Source organism: Leopardus geoffroyi, chromosome A1, assembly GCF_018350155.1.
Source record: "Leopardus geoffroyi isolate Oge1 chromosome A1, O.geoffroyi_Oge1_pat1.0, whole genome shotgun sequence".
In the NCBI taxonomy this organism is placed as follows: Eukaryota; Metazoa; Chordata; class Mammalia; order Carnivora; family Felidae; genus Leopardus; species Leopardus geoffroyi.
The window spans coordinates 188,563,263-188,575,673 of record NC_059326.1 but is presented as its reverse complement, the minus strand read 5'-3'; the positions used below and the strand labels follow the sequence as shown (position 1 = coordinate 188,575,673).

At 48.0% G+C, this 12,411-nt stretch overlaps 1 long non-coding RNA gene across 5 annotated transcripts in view; it reads left to right on the top strand.

Annotated features, from left to right (window-relative positions):
• LOC123611405 overlaps positions 1-12,411 on the top strand; it is a 97,704-nt gene that overhangs the window by 74,630 nt on the left and 10,663 nt on the right. For 3 of the 5 annotated variants that reach the window (XR_006718647.1, XR_006718649.1, XR_006718646.1), the window contains 4 exons: positions 1,319-1,416; positions 6,677-6,956; positions 7,162-7,388; positions 11,501-11,717. This is a non-coding gene — a long non-coding RNA (uncharacterized LOC123611405). Of the gene's footprint in view, positions 1-1,318; positions 1,417-4,003; positions 4,139-6,676; positions 6,957-7,161; positions 7,389-11,500; positions 11,718-12,411 lie in introns of those variants that run through there. The other 2 variants (XR_006718654.1, XR_006718657.1) reach the window with 2 other exon arrangements.

Here is a 12,411-nt window from a genome sequence, read left to right as displayed (position 1 = left end):
GTCAGAATCTAGTGGGGTGGGAATCAGAATTTTCAAAGATTCTAATGTCTGGCCAAGCTTGAGGGCCAGGGGGCTGCTGTGTCCCCCTTGCTGTCAAAGGCTGTTGGACATCCAAATCACCTGGCCACCTTGGTTACTGATTAGATACCTGGGACCGTTTTCAGAGATTTTGGACGAGTAAGTTTGAGAAGGGGCTGTCCTGTTAACAAGATCCCCAGGGGATTTTGCTTACACCGAAGTCCGAGAACCTGAATTATCTTGGATTCTCTGATTGTGCCCATTTTATAGACAAGAAAGAATAGACTGAGAGAGGCTGTGTAGTTTGTCCATGGTAACTGGCAGAACAGGGATTCGAACCCAGGGCTTCTGAAACCATGATCTGAGCTTACCCACTAGCTCCCCTGCCTTTCCTCCGTCACAAAAACTAGGTGTGCTCCAAGAGTAGTGGGACGATCTGGTTGTGAAAAACAAAGGTAAGATTAAATAAAGATAGGATGCATCTAATATTGTCTATTTTGAAGATGGACAAGTTGGTTACCAGCTCTGTGGTGATGAAACAAGTCTGGCGGGGAACTGACCTCCATCCCAAGGATCACTTGGGTTGGAAGAGCTAGGATTCCAACCCAGTTCTCGAGGCCTAGGATCTAGGCCATTTTCCCTAGACCCTCCCTCAAGTTCCACATAGTAAGCAAATTGTTAAGCTCTTAGGGCATCCCAGAATCCTCGCTGCTTGTGCTTGGCACACAGTAGGCTCTCAAGCAATGATGGCCAGAGGTATGGCTGACTGGATGGATGCATAGATAGGGGAGGCTGTGAAAGGGTCTGAGTGGCACACATCTCTTTGGTGGGTTTACACTCTATTTTCAAGTAGAGTTGCGACCACTAGAGGGCGATATCGGACAAGAGAAACAAAAGAAATGCTTCACCGTTGTTTCTAGGACTGGGGAAAATAATACATTTGTGGCTGTGGGTTTAAATCAAAAGGAGGCTCTAATTCACAGAGCAATTAAAGTGAGCATTGCTTTACCCTGAGTTTATAGGCTGATGGGAACCTTTCTCAAGCCACAGTAACACATGGGGCCATCCCTGACCTTTCTAGATTGAAAATCAACAGATTAAGAGGGGAGGAGGGGAAATCTTGGCCATCTTGGCCATCAAGGATGTTTATAGATAATAGCAGGTTAAAAAAAAAAAAAGACATTTTGTAGCTTCCCAGACTTTTACAACATTGATGGGAGTTAATGTTTCGAGAAATGGTATTATGATGAAGTTGTATGCTGAATTAATTTTCCATAAATAAAACCATACATTTTCACAGATTGTTTTTTCTGCCCTATCGTGGAGGTGTGTGCTGTCCGTGGATAAAAGTTCTCTCCCTTCTTTCTTCTGACCTCTCTCCTCTCCATGAGCCTCGGGGTAAGATAGACCTGGGTTTGTATCTGAGCTGTGTTGCCACTGGTTGTGTGACCTTGGGTTCATCACTTTACTGCTTTGAGGTCAGAGTTGTCAACTAGAAAATAGCGGGGGGTGGGGGGGACACTGAAGGTTTGTCATGAGGCCCAAAGAGAGAACTTGTGGAAAAGTGTCGCATGCGGAGCCCTCAACGCATGGTGGCCACCTTCCATATTATGCCCCCTTTTACTTGGAAGATGCTCCTTCCAGCTTCTTCTCCCTGCCCCTTCTCTTCTCTCCTTTTGCCTCAGGCACCAAAAGTTCTGTTGTCAAAAGAATAGCTAAGTCTTTAGGGAGAGTTCAGAGCCAATTGTTCCTCCCTGGGGCCACCACTACTGACCCAAGATCACAGTTGAGAAGAAACTGAACTGGAGAGAGACGCAGAGGAATGAATTCCAAATGGCAGCCTTTCAGACTCACGTCTACTTAGTGCTAACAATCGTTACAATTATAGTAACATTTCCTGGCATATATGATGTGATATGCTCTGTGCCCCATGTTTTGTACGCATTATCCCCTTTAATTCTTACCACAAACTTATAAGCTAGGTGTTTCAGCATGTTCTTTTTACGGGTGAGGAAACTGAGGATCTGTTGAGAAGGATGCCAGGAATAAAACGTGTCCTTCATTCATGTGATTCCAAGGCGACTTCATAGAAGGGTGTATGTAAGCGTGTCAGCAAGGTTGAAAGGAAGGCGAGGGCACCTGACAGAGAGACCTGGGAAAACATTATGGTGGAGGAGTCAATTGAACATGGCCTTCTGGATTAGTTCGGGTCTCAACAGGCAGAGATGAGAAGGGAAGAAAGCATTAGAGGCTGGAAGGAACCACCCGGAGCCACGGCAGAGAGGCATGGGGTTTGTTTTGGGGACACGGACGTGTCGGTAATGCATCACCGTATGAGGTAGGTGCTACCTATCATTATTTGCATTTTACAGAGGAGGAAAATGAGGTACAGAGAGGGTGATTAATTTGGCTGAGGTCACACAGCTAAGCGGTAGAGCTGGGATTTGAACTGCCATCTGTCTGACTCCAGAGCCTTTTCAGGGTGGAGATCACATATGGGTCTCAAATCAGTCAGCAACTAAGGGAAGGCTTTAGTATTTGCAGCTTCTGGGAAGATTCTAGGCCCAGCAGCCACCCATGTCCAAAGCAGCATACCAGTGCTCCTCCCCCCACCCCCAAAATTTGTGGGGGCCAGGAGGGAGAGAATAGTGGGAACAGGACAATTTTCAGATTCTCAGATAACTGCAGTGAAGCTGTACATTTGCAGAGCACCTACATTTTTCCTCCCTCCTTCCTGGGATCAGGTTACTCTCTTGCATTCTTTTACATTTCATAATAATGGCTTGTTAACCCCATGCTGGATCCTGAGATGACAATGAGGTCTGGAGTTGGTTTGGAAGCCTGCTGGAGGTCACGTAGCATCGAGTGGTGGATGGGGGTTTCAATCCCAGCCTGAGCCATTCACCATGGCTTTGTTGCACCCCCCCCCCACACACCCCCTTGCTATGCTTCTTTTGCTTCTCACAATGGCCCAAGACAGGTCTTTGGGCTCAGTAAATCTGACCTGCTTGCCATGACTTGAGGTTGAGGTTGGTCAGCTAGCCCAGAGGCCAGATCCTGACTCCTGGTCCAGTGCCCTCTCTGCTGCCCCCATCTCCCAAGTCTGTCCTGAGGCAGCGGGTGCTGATGGACCCCAAGTGTCCACTGTACCTCCACAGTCAAGGTCTTGGCCTCACATTTTTGTCCCCTGGGAGCTCTGCCCAGAGAGGGCAGGAAACCCAGGTTACTGGTGGATCTGTTCATGTGGGTTTTAGGATCAATGGAATCCTGGCTCATTTCATATCTGTGAACAGAACCCACCTTGGCCCTGGAGGGATATTTGTAGAACTGGGGCAATATTCACAGATGGACCAGGGAATGATTTTAATGCACATATTAAAATCTCATTTAGAGGAAGGTAAGGTATGAGAGGCACCAGAGGGGATTCCCCCTGCGAATTTAGGGGGATTTCCAAGGTGGCAGTGAGAGTGGGGGGAGGACAGAAGGGAGTGTGTACATTCATTCCCTCATTCAGTTTTTCATCTCTTAGCTCAGCACACACACCCTGAGCAAGCTGTGTTCTATTCTGTGCCAGGCTGTGTTCAAGGCATGAGAGGAACAGCAGGGAAGAAAACAGACAAAATGCTCGCCCTCACAGTGCCCTTATTCTATTGCTGATAGCGGTGCGGTGGGGTAGGGTGAGCAAATACAATGAATACATAGTAAATTAGGTGATGGTGACAGTGACTTAACAAATCAGGGAAGGGAGGAGGGGAGGGCTGGTGGAGTTGAATCTGTCTGCATACGGACCTTCATTCTAGTTCCAGGTGGAGCTAGAATCAGGTTGTTTTTGTTTTTGTTTTTGTTTTTCTAAACAAGCAGGTCATTATTCAGAAAACCCAGATTCACCCTATATGGGTAAAATGCAGGTAAGTCCAACACCTGGAAGGGGACTCTCAGAGCCAAGGAGGGACTTAAGGGTGAAATTATTCTCTGCTCCATACAGGGCCAGTTCACGCAGAGCCGGGGACCCCAGGCTCACCCTTGACTGGTGGGTTGGGAACAGCACTGACCCGGGTGGTCAAGACCAGTATGGATGTGTGTTCTGCTGCCACAGGCTGCCCTTAAGAGACAGAGGGCATGTATGTATTTATTAATAGGGAGAAAGAGAGGGCAGGAGAGGAGCAGAAAGACAGAGAGAGAATACTAAGCAGGCTCTGTGCTGTCAGTGCAGAGCCTGATGCAGGGCTCGATCTCACAAACCACGAGATCATGACCTGAGCCCAAACCAAGAGTCAGACATTTAACCGACCAAGCCACCCAGGTGCTCCATCTTGCTGGCCGTTATGGAGATGGCCGGGAATTCTGGGACGGGCTTTCCCCGTCATGAGGCCATAAACCTGAAGTGAGATATAAGCTCATCATGTTACATGTTAAACGTGGGTTCAGGAGCTGAACCAAATCTTCATCAGCACCTTCAGTTTAAGGTCCACAGACACCCCCTTCTTTTACAGACCATCTGGAGGCCCAAGAATCAGATTTATGAGACAATGGCTCTCTTTTGCTTGGAAACTTAGGTAGTCCAAAAGGAGTTGTGTTGGGATCTGTACTAGGATATTTATGAACTTTTTTTTTTGAATGCTAAAAGTAGTTTTGTGTTTTTAAATTATTTTGAATTATTTGTGACTTTTCATCCACTCATGAAGTGCCAGTCATTGAAAAGGATTTATAGAGCACCTTCTAGGGATCAGATGCTGTCCTAGATGTCGTGGTCCCTGTGCCCATGCTGCTAACAGTCTAGTGACACACACAGATAAATAAATCGGTGGTTGTAATATGGGGCTATGAGGGAGGAACTTGAGGGTTGTTTTGGGAGATACTTAAACATGGAGGTCAGGGATGGCTTCCTGGAGGAAATAATGCCAGAACTGGAAGGAGGTGACTGGATAAAGAGGCTTGGGAAGACCATTAGATCCTTAAGAAAGAGCAGGGCCAAGCCCGGAGCGGAGAGCAGGAATGTGTACAGCTGCAGCTGTATGGGGTGGGGGGGGTGGTGAGGTAGAGGTGAGCGATGGTGCATTAGACAGCTAGGGTGACAAAGGACCAAACTGGGAGGCATACACTGGGAGGCATCTTTTTTTTTTTTTTTTTTTAAGTTTTCATTTATTGAGAGAGAGAATGGAGGAGGGGCAGAGAGAGAGGAGAAAAAGAATTCCAAGCAGGCTCCACACTTTCAGTGCAGAGCGTGATGTGAGGCCCGAACTCACTAACTGTGAGGTCATGACCTACGGCGAAACCAAGAGTTGGACACTCAACTGACTGAGCCACCCAGGAGCCCTGGGAGGCAACTTATAAGGACACTAGTCACGTTGGATTCGAGTCTACTATAATGATGCCATTTTGACTTAATCACCTCTTTAAAGGCTCTGTCTCCAAATACAGTCCCATTCTAAGGTACTGGAGGTTGGGGCTTCAACATGTGAATTTGGGGGACACGATTCAGATCATAACACCTGGGCAGTGCCTAGATCACACAAGGCCTGGGAACCGTGTTAAGGACTTTATCTGAAGACGAGGAGGAGTCACAGCAGAGGCTAAGGCAGGGTGACAGTGCCCGTGTTTGCATTTTACAGATTCTTACAGCAGCAAGGGGAAAGAGTTGGAGAAGAATGGAGATGGGTTTGCAAGTGGTTGGGTTACCCTCTAAGAGAATCTGGCAGAAGGAGAGACTCAGGAGGTAGAAACAATAGGATTTGTGATGGACCACCTGTGGGGGAAGGGCAGGGGAGTGTCAGGGTGAGCTGGATTTCTGGTTTGGGCCCCTGGGCGGGCCATGGAAATCGTCACCGAGCATCCTGGAGGAGAGCCTGGTCCAGGTGAGGGGAAGGAGACAAGTCCAAGGTGGGGGGCAGGCTGGTTTGAGGGGCCTGTGGGACATCTGAGTGGAGGCGGGTATCCAGCTCTGGAAAGACGTCTGAAAGTCTGGTTTGGAGATGTGAATTTGGGACTCATTAGCTCTGGATGGTAATTGAAGCCATGGGAACAGATGAGGGAGGGGTGCTGAGCCATGAGGTTGAATATGCAGAAGAGAGGTGAAACTCCTCTTATTAAAGCTGGAGAGGTGTGTGTGTAGAATGACTAACCTCCCTGCTGATATGGAGACCCAGATCATCATCCCGCCCCTCTTCTCCTGAGAGCTACCGGGAGCCTGGGGTGAGGAGAGAATCTAGGGTCTCCTGGGTGTTAGCTCCCTTCCTGAGGCCTGAGGACATTTAATCAGCTTTTGACACTTAATGAGTCACTGGACACCCTCCCAGCTGAGTCAGCCCAGGTACCCCTCCCGGAAAGGACACGCTAGGAACTCTTACAGGCTGCACCACCTGCCTTGTTGATCAGAGGGGAGGGAGGGAGGGGGTGGAGTGTCTTTCCCGGCCAGCACACTGCAGTGTCCTGTCTACACAGGGATAGACAAGAATAATGACGCCAATGAACTAAATATGTTTGCCGGGCTTGAGGATGTGTGACACATGTTTTTGCTAATAGCAATAGATTTGTCCTTTTAAGATGTCTTTCCTGAGCCACTTTTAAAATAATAACAGCTGACATTTATAGAGTCCTCACTAGATTCCAGACAACGTGTGGGGCCTTTGACCTGTGTCGTCTCGATTCGTCCTCACAGGTGGGCACTGTGGTTATTCCCGTTTTGCTGGTGAAGACAGCGAAGCTTGGAGAGGTGAAGAAGCTAAGTTGTGCAGTCTGTGAGCGGAGGGGCCTGGAAGGGAGCCCTAGCAGGCTGATGTCAAGCCCTCCCACAGCTAGTCATTGTGCCACATGGCCGGCACCAAGTGTGTTCCTTCGTGGAAGCGGGACATTCATGAACCTCATGTGTTTCCCTGGCCTCATAGTCAAAACACCTGGGGCTCATCCCCAGCTCCTCCACAGGCTGGTGTGTGACTGGGGTAAGTTGCTCACCTTTCTGTATCTCGGTCTTCTATCTCCCGTAAGACGAAATAATAGTGCCTGCTAGAACAATATTTGGGGGTGGGTATAATGGCAATACATAATGGTTATGAAGCACTTATCTCCATGCTGAGAACATAGCAAGTGCCTGTGGTACATGTATTGCCCAAAGCTGTCCATCTGAATATCGACACCATCCCATAGGCTCTTCTACCCGTGTGATGGTGACACTGCTTCACTGACACTGCTTCACTGTTAGGTTTAGAGTCCCTCCTTTTGGGCCAGGATGCGTCGCGGTAAATGCCTTGGCCAACAGAGTACAATGGAAGTAATACTATGTGACTTCTGAGACTAGATCATGAAAGTGTCCGCCTGCCTCTTTCACTCACTCAATCTTGAGACATGTGCCCCGGGGAGCCTTGTGTCAACAGGTAAGTGGGCTGGTTAACCGGTCGCCATTGTGTTGGAGAGGGCATGTAGTAGGGAGACCCTCACAGAGACAGAGTGACACCCAGGAGCCCCAGCTCTTCCAGCTTCCCGCTGTGTGAGTCTCCTCTCCCTGGGCACCAGCCAGGGTGAGTGAGGTGAAGGGCCCCACCTCTGAGTCCAGTGCAGCTGATGCCGAGTAGAGCAGAGACGAACTGTCCCAACCAAGCCCTGCCCCGGTGCAGATTTGTGAACAAAATAAATGTTTTTCTTTTAAGCCCCTATGTTTGGGGGTGGTTTCTTATGCAGGTTAGATAATGAGAACAATGCCCAATAAATGGCTTTTGATGTTATTACTTCTGCCTGAATTAGTGCACTGTCACTATACATCAGAAAGATAATGTCCTGAGGTGGGGTAAATTTTGCTCCAAAGTGTGTCAACTCCTATTGGCTGTTTGGGAGTTAATAAGTGGCTATAAAAGCTGATCGAATTGGAGTGCCTGGGTGGCTCGGTCGGTTGAGTGTCTGACTCTTGATGTCGGCTCAGGTCATGATCCCAAAGTTGTGGGATCGAGCTCCACATCGGACCCTACGCTGAGCATTGTGGAACCTGCTTGAGGTTCTCTCTCTCTCTCTTTCTCTCTCTCCCTGCCCCTCTCTCTCCCTTTGCTTCTCCCGCCCCACTTGCTCTCTCTCTCTCTTTCAAAAAAAAAAAAAAAAAAAAGCTGATTGGATCATCTGAGATCCAACGGTTTATACTATGCAAATGAAAGACAGCCAGGATGAAATCCCTGTATGTGGCAGTGCAGGGAGAGGGTTCTTCTCTGTAAGCCTCCATAAGCTAAGGCAATACATCCTTTGGCATATCATATTAACCATTCTCTAATATTTTCCTGTCAGCAATATCACTTCAGCCACAACATATACTTCCTAGTTGGTGTAGGACAGGGGTTCTTCACCCCACATTCCAGTTGGGCAAACTGAGACATAGTGAAGAGAGGTGACAAGACTCAAGGACATACGGCCAGTTAGGGGCAGAGCAAAGAAAGTATACTCTCCTTGCCATTAGAGTCTAGCTCTTCAACCTGTTAGCTGTGTGACCTTAGGCAAGCTAATTAGCCTCTGTGTGCCTAAATTTTCTCATCTGTCAAATAAGGATAAAAATGATACTCCTTCAGAGGGTTGTGGTGAGGATTAAATAAGATATGTCATGTGAAGTGTTTAGGATGCTCCTGGCGTATAAGAAATGGCTAGGAAGTGGCTGAATTGGGGTTTTAGATTAGGTGGTCTACTTCCAGACTCCAGACTGGTGAGCCCACATCCCGGTAATTCTCATCAATCCCCCCCCCAAAAGCTAGACAGCAATATCCCAGGTATCCCACTGTTCCCCACAGAGCATGATTTGAGTTCTCCCTGGGCACTCTTCTGTGTGCACTGTGCCTTGAATACATGATGCCCTAAATTGAAGGAAGCGCCATTCCCTCCTCTTTTATTAATGCAGCCCAAGATTACACTGCTATGTTGGCAGTCACATCATACTGTTGACTCATCCTGAGCCGACAGTCAAAATCCTAAGTGTTCCTTCCACCTGTGCCAGCATCAAGCTGCATTCCTTCCCAGCTACGATCGGTGCAGTTGGAGAATTTAAAAATCTGTCTGAGAAAGGACCCAAGTGAGCTCCTCCTCCCTGGGGTCCTGGACACACCCCATACGCCTTGAATATACCCTCCCTTTTGTTCTTTAGTTAGCTTGAGTGCCTTGCTGTTACTTGCAGCGGGAAAAGCAAGTCATGGACTGGCTTCTGACTGGTCCCTGTGTAGGAAGACAGGAGGCATGGCCTGGGAGCTCGTGCCATGTGCTAGGTCCAAGGCCCAACTCTGATGAGTTGCCACCTGAATAGGACAGAGCTGAAGACAGAGGCTGTGTTCTGGGAGGACACTCACTGGCATAATGAGTCAGGCTTCTAGCATATTGGTTGTTCAGATGGCTCCCAACCGCCCTCAATGTGCTGTCATCTAACCCACGTTTTTCCAGTGCCCACAAGGATGAAATGATATTTTCGTCATGTCTCATTTCTGGCTGAACTACAAACTGGTCTAGTTTGGGCCAGGTGTCTGCCTGCCTGTGCTCTGATCGGCTGTTGCAAAGGGCAGACTCTTCAGTTCAAACCTGTCCTCAGAGAAGTGGCTGTGGAAGTTGGGCAGGCACCCCCAAATGCTCGTGTGTAGGGGGTTAATCACATTCATGTTAGGATATTTCTTTGGTAAATCCCCCAATTTAATTTACAGTTAATTTATTTTATTTATTTATTTATTTTTTCCAACGTTTTTATTTTTGGGACAGAGAGAGACAGAGCATGAACGGGGGAGGGGCAGAGAGAGAGGGAGACACAGAATCGGAAACAGCCTCCAGGCTCTGAGCCATCAGCCCAGAGCCCGATGCGGGGCTCGAACTCACGGACCGCGAGATCGTGACCTGGCTGAAGTCGGACGCTTAACCGACTGCGCCACCCAGGCGCCCCAATTTACAGTTAATTTAATTTGTACCGTTTGAAATTCTGAATCAGTGAAGCTAAGGCTAGAATTACTTTAGCAGGACCAAGCTGGTAGTTCCTTTTGGGAGTAATGCTCTGCTGGGCATCTCGTGCATTATTGTCTGACATTCTTGCTTAAGATGGTCTAGATCAGCCTCAGCGTCCCTTCTTGGGAAACTTTACTTGACCTCCCTATAGGAAACAGTGTTACCTTCACTCCAAGCTAACGGAGGGGACTTTTCCGAAGGTGTGGGCAGAATTAAAGGAATCCAGCCAAGGAAGGTGATGCCTTCCTGGAGCTATCGAGAGCTGCAAGGCTTACCCCTGCTGGACTGGAATAGGCAGGGGAGGGCGCAGTCCTTGAGGCCAGAAGGAAGTGGTCATAGTTGCAGGGATTGTAGGAAAGGTCACCTGGCAGGATCTGCCTTACGTAGAGGGAGGCAGCCCACTGGTAGTCACCCAGCAGGGAGGAGCTGAGAAAATAAATACCTCAACCTCATTTTCTCCTCTCCCTCAATCTCCTGCCAGTGTCTCAATTGGCTGAATCTAACTGGGAGCCAGAGGGCAAGAGATCCTGTGGAAACAGTCCTTACATGCTAGCCTACTGCGGGCACCAAGAAGGATGGAAATACGTGGAAAGTGGATCTGGTGGCAGGGTGGGGCGCGGGGGTGGGGTGGAATGGAAAATATGCAGCTCATCCTAAACGAGGTCCCTGCTCTTTGTTCCCCAGATCACCGCTGTTTCTAATTCACTGCAGTTACCAGGAGATTAGCTATGTGGTGAAGACTGCATCTGAGTTGTTCATTGCTCTATTCCCAGTGCTCGACACTGGGCCTGGTTTGCTGTGGTGTGCAATAGAGCTTGGAAAATGACTGGGGGGATATACGTCTGGGGTCACCACATGGGCCATACATGACTGGGAGCAATGAATCACCCAGAACCCTGCTTGCACATGAAAGGGACTGTTCGGGGGGTTGGGGGGATAAACAGGTGCACAACTGAGTGAACAGATGAATTATATGAGTGGAACACCTTCAAAATCCCATGCTGCCAAGTCTGTGTCACAATTTGACCCCAAATTCATTAAATTCAGCAAGACTTGTTCCTTCCTTAGAGGCACGGCAGCATATGCATCTGTCATTGTCTCTCGCCCTGTGTCCACCCCATCCCGTTCTGATAGCTTCTCCTCCATTTCTTCTGAAGCAGACCAGGGATGGTCACCTTAGGTCACCTGTTCAACCCTGGTCTAGGGGTGAGCTGTGATGAGGCTGAGATGATCAGACTGTCCGTGGGAATTGGCTGCAAATCCCCCAATGTTGAATAATATGTTGCTTCTTATGTTTCCACTTTTTTTTTTTTTTTTTTTTTTTTGCTTAAGTGTCTCAGAGATAATTGTTGTTTATAGTCAAAGAACTGATGCACTCAGACACCCAGAGGAGAATTCCAGACTGACCAGGCTGTACCGTGATGTGGCCATAAACCATCTTGGGCTTTACAGCTGCACTTTTGGGGTTTGAATCCCAGGGCTGTCACTTCTTAGCTGTGTGACCTTAGGCAAGTTACTTATCTTCTCTGTGTTTCAGTTTCTTAATCCTCGAAATGGGAGGGTTAAAAGAGTTAAAGCACGCAAACACTTAACTCCAGCGCCTGCTACATGATGAACACTCATTAAATATCACCAGGATCCTGACCATCCAAGCAATTTGAGAAGGAAAAGAAAAATTGATGGAATTGTACTTTCTTAAATGATGGAAAAAAGAAATTCACACTCATGGAATAAATTGGAATGAATTAGCTGTTTCTCAAGGGCCACTCATCTCTTCCTTTCCACTCTGATGTGGGGTGGGGATAGAGAAAAAAGGATCTGAAGCTGCGTCCAAAGGGGCCGTTCAAAAATGAACTGGTGCCTTTATATTTTTCAAGAAAATCTAAAGACCAATGACTGTATCTGGTATTCTCTCTTCCTTTCTGAGAAAGTTCATGAGCTCTTCGCCCTGAATAAGCTTGGTTCTCTACGTCTTCCCACAAGGAAATTAAATTTTCAGGTCCTGCACAAAAGTTTAGTTATCACTAATATAATCATTGGTGCTGTCACTGTGGGGCTGTAGGAGCGGGAAGGGGGTGGAGGATGGATGTGACAGTGATGAGGAAATATTCCTGGCTCCTTTTCTCAGACATGCAGACACGGGGTTGTGCGCATGCACACACATGTAATACACAATGTGAAACACTCCCTCAAGTAGGTACCAGCACAACCATATGCATCTGTTCACAAAAAGATGCACTTTCTCATGAGCAGTTATTATCCTGAGTGTTTTTCAACAAACTCAACCCAACCCACATTTTGGTGGGGGTGTTTACTCAGCCGGAGCTAAGCATTGAGGGAGGCAGGGAGAAGGGCTTGCTACCGGCATGATTATGTCCTGGTCCTGCCTTCCAGGAGATTTCAAAGCAATGTACTGGGAGACAGAGACACTTCCCAGCAGCCGATAAA